Genomic DNA, 7,905 nt, shown 5'->3' with positions numbered 1-7,905 from the left:
GTTGCTGCAACCTTGGCTGCAGTGATCACAAGATGATGGAGTTCAGGGTCCTGGGTGAAGGAAGCAGGGCAACAGGTAGTATTGCAGCCCCGGACTTCAGGAGAGAAAAATTTGGCCTTTTCAAGGACCTACTGGAAGGAATCCCATGGATTAGGACCCAAGACAGCTGGGTAATATTCAAGCATCACTTCCTCCAAGCTCAAGACAGGTGCATCCCCATGAGCAGGAAATCAAGCAAAGGCAGCAGGAGGCCTGCATGGATGAGCAAGGAGCATCTGACAAACCTCAAACAGAAGAATGTTTACAGGATGTGGGAAAAGGGACAGGCCACTTAGGAGGAATACAAGGATGTGGTGCAATCATGAAGGGAGGCAACAAGGAAGGCTAAGATCCATTTGGACTTAAATCTGGTGAGGGAGGTCAAGGACAAGAACAGCTTCTTCAAGTACATCAGTAGGAAACCGATAACTAGGGAAGGTGTGGGCCTGCTGTTGAATGATGTGGGTGCCCTGGTGACAAAGGACACAGAGAAGGCAGAGTTACTGAATGCCACCTTTGCTTTGGTCTTCACTGCCAAGGCTGGCCATCCAGATCCCCAGACACTGGAGGCAAGAGAGGAAGCGAGAGGAAGTCTGGAGAAAGGAAGACTCTCCCTTGGTCAAGAAGGATCATGTTAGAGGTCACTGCAGCAATCTCGACACTGACAAATCCATGGGCCCCAACAGGATGCACCCCCAAGTACTCAGTGAGCTGGCAGATGTTATTGCCAAACCAGTCTCCATCATCTTTGAAAGGTTATGGAGGACAAGAGACATGCTTGAGGACTGGAGGAAAGCCAGTGGCACTCCAGTCTTCAAAAAGGGCTAGGCCTGTTTAGCCTGGAGAAGAGAAGACTGAGAGGGGATCTTATCAATGTCTACAAATAACTTAAGGGGCAACTGTCAAGAGGATGGGGGCAGGCTCTTTTCAGTGGAGTAAAGGGTAACGGGCAGAAACTGAAACACAGGAAGTTCCTTCTGAATACAAGGAAAAGCTTCTTTGAGGATGACAAAGCACTGGAACAGGCTGCCCAGAGAGGTTGTGGAGTCTCCTTTTCCAGAGACGTTCAAAACCCACCTGGACATGACACTGCAACCTGCTCTTAGGTGAACCTGCTTTAACAGGAGGGTTGGCCTATATGATCTCAAGAGGTTCCTTCCAACCCTGAACATTCTGTGAGAATCCCCACATTTGCAGCAAGAAAAACTCTATAAAAAAGCCCCAGATGTACCATGCTATCAAAAATTTGACTAGAATTCCGATTTTACATTTTGTACTCTTTTTAATGGAACAATCAAAATTCATGAGGAACATTCAGGCAGCGAGTGTAATAGGTGCCTGGACATACCGGATGGAAAGTGCAAGTGATAAAGGATCTTTGATGTGCTCAGATTATGAATTTGCTGGCTACAGGCAAATTAAGTGTACTACACTCACTCAGCAGGACTATGGTACACACTTCAAATCCCATGCATCTGAGCCTGTTACTTTTAATAGATCTGTGATTCTCTCAGCTTGACCATCTTCACATATTCTGACCAAACTGAAGCAGACTGACCACGACAGCAAACACTGTTAAACTCGTAAGTCGGATGAGGGCAAGAAAAGATCTTATCGCAGGTGACTAAAGTAGCTTAGATGGATTCAAAACTACTGGCGTCACTAAGTAGTCAAACACCTAATTACTGCTTGCTTAGGTGCATGAATTAAAAAAAATTATAAAAATTATTTACCCTAATGACTGAAGCCACTGGATAAATGGCACAACTCTGACTGTGACAGAAAACTGCAGGATTTTACACTACAAAAGACCCGTAATACCTACAAACACTCTGAACTGAGAATTTTCTGCAAAGGGCAGGACTCAAAGCTCAGATCGTATAACAAGCAGATCTGATCACACCTGTTTTCATCCTTGCAGACAGCAAAGCTGCAAAACCATTAAAAAATTCAGAGAAAAGTACATTTCAAAACAGGGCATTTTTTTTTTTCTTCTGTGAAACAATAAGCTAATTCATAGAGCAGGGGTCCTCAAACTACGGCCCGCAGGCCAGATACGGCCCCCCAGGGTCCTCAATCCAGCCCCCAGTATTTACAGAACCCACCCGCACACACCCCCCCCCCCCCCCGCCGGTGGTTGGGGGGGGCGGGGGGGGAACCAAGCAGCCACAGATGGCTTCCTGCCACTTCATCCGCGCGCCAGCCCCCTGTTTAAAAACTTTGAGGACCCCTGTCATAGAGCAAACATTTTATCCAAATTTATCAAAATAGTACATGCGGACATTTCTTCTTATAAGGAGTTCAGAGAGACAGATTTAATAATAAGGGGAATCAGTATTATTTTAAGTTATCAACCACACTTGAGAATAATGTCTTTATACTCAACTAGCAATTCTCAATTCCAAAGCAATTTAACTCTGTATGATGTTCCCAGATTTTCATATCCATTGATTGCTGCTTCCTCTAAACACTCTGTTCACAATTTTTACACTGCATCTACTTCGACCTGGTTGCTTATATGGTATTTTGTATGAAAATAAAGCATCTACATAATCAGCCATCTACTATTACAACTGGATTAGAATCACAAAAGAAACAAGTGACTTCGAGAAAGCAGGAGGGGAGAAAAAACAAATCACTTCCACACTTTCTATCTCTTCTCCATTAACATGAAACTGCACTTTGAGAATGAGCTGCCACTTACTGACAGGAAACTTGTGGATTCTTAAATTTAGCATAATTGCTTACTCCCTCAATAAAGTAGGTTGCTTTAAGCCTATTTCTTTGCAAAAAAAATGCAAGAACAAGAATCATATTGATTCCAAGAAATCAGCAAAGAATTAGACACAGCTGTATTTTTGTGCATGAATTTCAAAGAGTCAACTCCAACAAGATGAAAGAAATAGATCTTTATGTAAATGGGATTAAAGGAGTAACTTATAAACAATTAAGACCTAATGCAAACTAGTTATAAAAAATAATTCTATAGCTTATGTCCTTTATTCTCAAACCTTTTCTTTGGTTTCACTTAACTTATATCAAGCTCAGATTTCACTCCAAGTTGCATACTGCAAGTTTCATCCCAAATATAAAGTGCAAGCCTGCAAAGCAGTTGTCAAGGTTACGAGCCTTTCAGTTAACTCAGCTGGTGTAACTGGCACATAACCAGGGCTGGACACCTTTTAGCTCACAACCAAGGACGAACAAAGTAAATTTAAAACCAGTTTCATTCCTGTTCCCTGAAGTAACAGAGATTTGATTTCCGAAGCACTGTTTTGACCAAGTAATTTCATTCTTCATAGCAAACAAACCTTCAACTGAGCATTTAATTTTTTTCTTCCAGTAAATCTCAATGTCCTGAAATTCAGTTCATATGGAGTGTAATATAAGTAACTTTGTATCACTATTGTAATAACCAAATTTACTAGTTATATTTAATACATATTTTTAATATAAGTTATTTTAATTAGTACTGTAATAATCATCTAAGACTGAAACAGCTACATTAGCAGTTCTACCATCAAACCCACTTATGAAATCAGCCTTAGTGTCTGTAGCAGAAGCCTGAAATTATGAAATTTTGATTGTCACTACAATAGCTGCTGCCCTCTATACCTCAAGTATTTAATGGCACTTGCTGTGTATTAGCCTTTTATAGCTGCATGTGAGGGCTACTGCACATATTAAATTAATGACTCCAAATGACTAACTTTGTTTCTTCAACAGCTGCCGTTTCATTTATCATACCTGCCACACCACAATCCTCTTATTTCATAAAAATACCTTTATTAAGTTTTCTAAATTACAACACTAAATGAAACAATAAGTTTTTGAAAATACGATGCCCCCTCAGAAATAAGGGAAGACTAAAAAAGGGCACACAAAATGGATTTGAAGGAGGCTGTTCTCAGTAAACAGAGAGATATTAACAGCAAATACTAGCATAGTTATTTCTGAGCCATATTCCAATCTCTCAGCTAAATTTAAAGCGGCAGCTATTAAGACTTAACAGTATGATATTCCTTTAAAAGCAACCTGATTCTAGTAAGAATTACAGGGATAGGTAGTAACAAAGAAGGTAGCTGTTCCTGTTTGCAAGCATCATTTTGCCAAGTAAAAGAAAGTAGCCTTCCCCTTCCTACTTCATGCTTTTGAAAGCTATAATTATTTAGACCTTCTAAAGTTGCTTCTATAATCACTTCAATTTCTCCAACTCAGATTATCTTTAATTTCAGAAACTGGAATGCAATTTCATTATCATTAATAGTGTTTTCAAATTAACATAATTCTTTTTCGATCCTAAGTAATCAGACGCAGCCATTTCCTCCCAAGTAATATGTAGTGGCTTGTGAAGTGTTCTTCAGTTAGAAATCTGAATTAGTATCTTTTTTTCTAAAAGCATCAGAGGGGAGTTTTAGAACTCTGTTCCCTTTGGTGCGATATCTCAACCCCCCTAAATTAAAATGGTAACAGTTCCATGCTGATTTACAAGTTAACTTCTTAAAACTGGGATTTTGGCTTGCCAAATTCCCAAATAAGCCCTACAATATCAAACAAGTATCAGATACAAGCATTGTAAATTTCCAGGATAATATCATAACTTAAAATAGAAGAACAATAATGTCTTTCTTGCTTTCCAAATTTACTTTCTCTAAACAGTCATTACCAAACAAATAACTTTAATAGTCTATGACTTTTTTTTTTTTTTTTCCTTTATCCCTACATGGATTGTCTAAGACCTTTCTGGGCAGTATCTCACACTCAGGACAACTTCCTCCTCTTCCTATGGTTTGGACTAAATGTTACTTTTCTGCAGGTTATTTTGGGAATATATTCTGGAATGTGCAGCTTCGCAGAATTATCACCGTGGTTTACAGCCACCAATTACCACAGGGAAAGCAGTAAAACACTTTTTCAAAGAGATGTCAATTCCCCAGGTATCATATTAATTTGTTTTCTTGATCTTATTTACATATTTATATTTCTAACAATTGCTGGTTCCTCTGATAACATCAGCCACTGCTATGGCAGGTGCTCCAGTTCCCTTTTAATGTTGTCCTTGACAACGACATCCTCTGACTTGTGCCAATTACAACTTTTGGTCTGATCATGGAGTTTTTAGAAAGCATATTGACAGATACCATTTTCAGACCTCCCTGTCTGATAGTTCACAAATACTTACTTGACATGCATGATTGCTGTTTAATGAAAGCATCTTCCAGTAAAGATCTCAAAATCTCATGGAAGTCAGATTAATATTCCAAAACAGCTACACAGTTTGAAAACAATGATCCTGTTTTGCTTTGCTCACTGAAGTAATTTTTTCCTTAACCAAATTTTACCTCTATGACCCAAGTAAACTTTTTAAACTTTTTTCCTACATTTCATCATATGTTTTACAGTAATCCTAAAGACATTTATTCAAACAACTCTACCTATGACCAGTGTAAAACAATTGCAACTCTCTATATATCAGGCCTAAATAGCTTCTATTTTATTTTTAACATCAGTTTAATTAGCCATGTTCTTGTAACATTTGAACTTACTTTCTGAAGAGTCTCTGTCTCAGCCATAAGCTTGGGCATTTTATGTATTCAATCTGAGGAAAGACAGGTATTTAAAACATTTCAAACTAAAAGACTATGTATAGCCCTGGACTTGGTTCTGTGGTGCCATTTAAAATGGGCTAAAAAGTGTACCTCAAGCAATGCGCTTCTCATCCGTATTTAGTCACAATTTTGATTATATTATTACATGAGGACTGTTCCAACATCCTCTTTGAAAATATATTGGTGTCTTGTTATTTTGTGTCATTTCACAGTACTTAAGTTGTAGAGCATTGCTAAATTGACCTCCTCAATTTTCCTATTGGCAACATTCTATTCGGTACCCACCACACAAAACCATGGACTTCAGTGAGTTTCAGCAAAAGTTTGTTCCAAGCTTTCATATTACTGCCTCCAATAATGTGGGTTTTAAATTATAACCCCCTACACTTATCAGCCTCTTCTGTACTGCAGCTAAAGAGTCACAAGAAGAATGTTATCTTCTCTACTAGTATGTGAAATTATACAGTATTCTTCCTAAATTTATTACAGAAACAACCTGCAAACCTTGCTGCATAGTTTGAGGGTGTTTTCTGGACTGCATGAAACTTGAGTACTCGCAGTTTGAGTCATGCATCCCCCTGGAGCTCAGTTTCTACCTACACTGCGGCACTCCATAAGCAGCTACAGCAACGCTAATTTGAAGCTCTCCTTGAAACTCATCGTTCATGATACCTTTAATGAGACTGATGATCCAAACTATATGAAAACTTCCAAATCTTTCTGGTAGAGACATCTTGACAGCAGATAATAAAAACTCAATTTCTGTGTGGTTTGAATATTGTTGTTGTTGTTTATTTTAGAGTTTTATGCCTTTTCCTTGAATTATTTTAAACAGCTTCAATGACCAACTGTATTTTGTCAACTGGCTCCCAGACTCTGCCCTTTGCACTGAGTTTACATATACTCTGATCACAGTAGGCCCTCACTTCACATGTTTTCATCCTATCACATTTGTAACAGTTGCACAATAGGGCCCTGACAAAGAACTTTATTTCAAGTCATCATTCCACATATTTCCTAAGAGTCATCATAATGTTTCAGAAAAAAACCCAAGTCTATTTTCCTTAAGAGACAAAGCTCACTATTCAAAAATCCTGCCAAGATCACCACGTGGTTGAGAACTCCAGAATGACAATGCAAAAGGCAAAATAATACATTTCTAATTCAAACATAGGAAATAAGGTAAAAAATGAAAGTAAATATGCTATGATCCATCAGAATTTGCTGTAGCAATTACTAGGAAATTAAACAAACATTAAGTAATTAAAAACTGCAGTTTTCTCCTTCACCAAGCACACTATCTTGATGGCAATATTGTAAATTTAAAAGTCTAATTTATTTAAACTGACAAAGAGAAGAAACTAGTCCTTATACATGGAAATGTCCATAAAACTGTTTTAAAAACAGTACCCAAGTTAAAGGAGAATGAAAACCAGTGAGTCTTAGAAGACTAATGTGCAAAGGAAGAGAATCTTAATTAGGTATCTAAACTCTTCTCGTTGCAATTGTGGTTTTTTACAGCACTGTGGGAGACAAAATTCAGGAAGAGAGAGAGAGGGAGAAAGCCTGTGTGACAGAGCGTGAGTGAGTGATAGTTATCTATTATTAAAATTCTAAACAGGACTCAGGATGTATCAGAACTAACAGCTGCCTAACATTCCTCTTAAGACTTCTCTCTGTAGCACAATGCTAGAAGCTAGGGCTGTGGTGGTGAGCAACCCTTCAGAAGAGTTCACTGTTGGCCTCGTCCTGTTTCCCATGAACTTAAACAGCATTAGCACTGAACTGAGGTCAAGTGCTTTCAAAAATCCAGCTTTAAGAGGTACTTTTGGCACATTTTCAAAAGGGCAGCTTCTGCTTTAACATATATCTTGAAGACAAAACACTCCACTTTATACCTTGTGATGGCCCTCCACTGGTACACAGCAAAATCTAGGAAATTGTTTCCAACACAGTAGCTGTCTACTTATACTTTGGTAATTCCTCTTCAGAGATTTTGTTTTACAAAGCATGTTATATAAACATATACAGCCAGTACACATTTCTCAAGCAGAATAACTGAGAGCTGAGGTAAATCTCCAGGCAGAATGCCATTACAAGTTATTATGTTGTAGGTGCTTTATTTCTTGAGAGCTGTGCGTGACTGAAACAAAGTAGAAAGCAATTGTGGATCCATATATTACAGTGCAGTCTGAATGTCTCTTTCACGTGGGAACTTAAAGCAACCTTCACTGCCTTGGCCTACATTTTCATTCAA

This window comes from Falco rusticolus, chromosome 9, assembly GCF_015220075.1.
Source record: "Falco rusticolus isolate bFalRus1 chromosome 9, bFalRus1.pri, whole genome shotgun sequence".
Taxonomy (NCBI): Eukaryota; Metazoa; Chordata; class Aves; order Falconiformes; family Falconidae; genus Falco; species Falco rusticolus.
The sequence above is the reverse complement of the archived record's forward strand: the minus strand, read 5'-3'. Positions refer to the sequence as shown.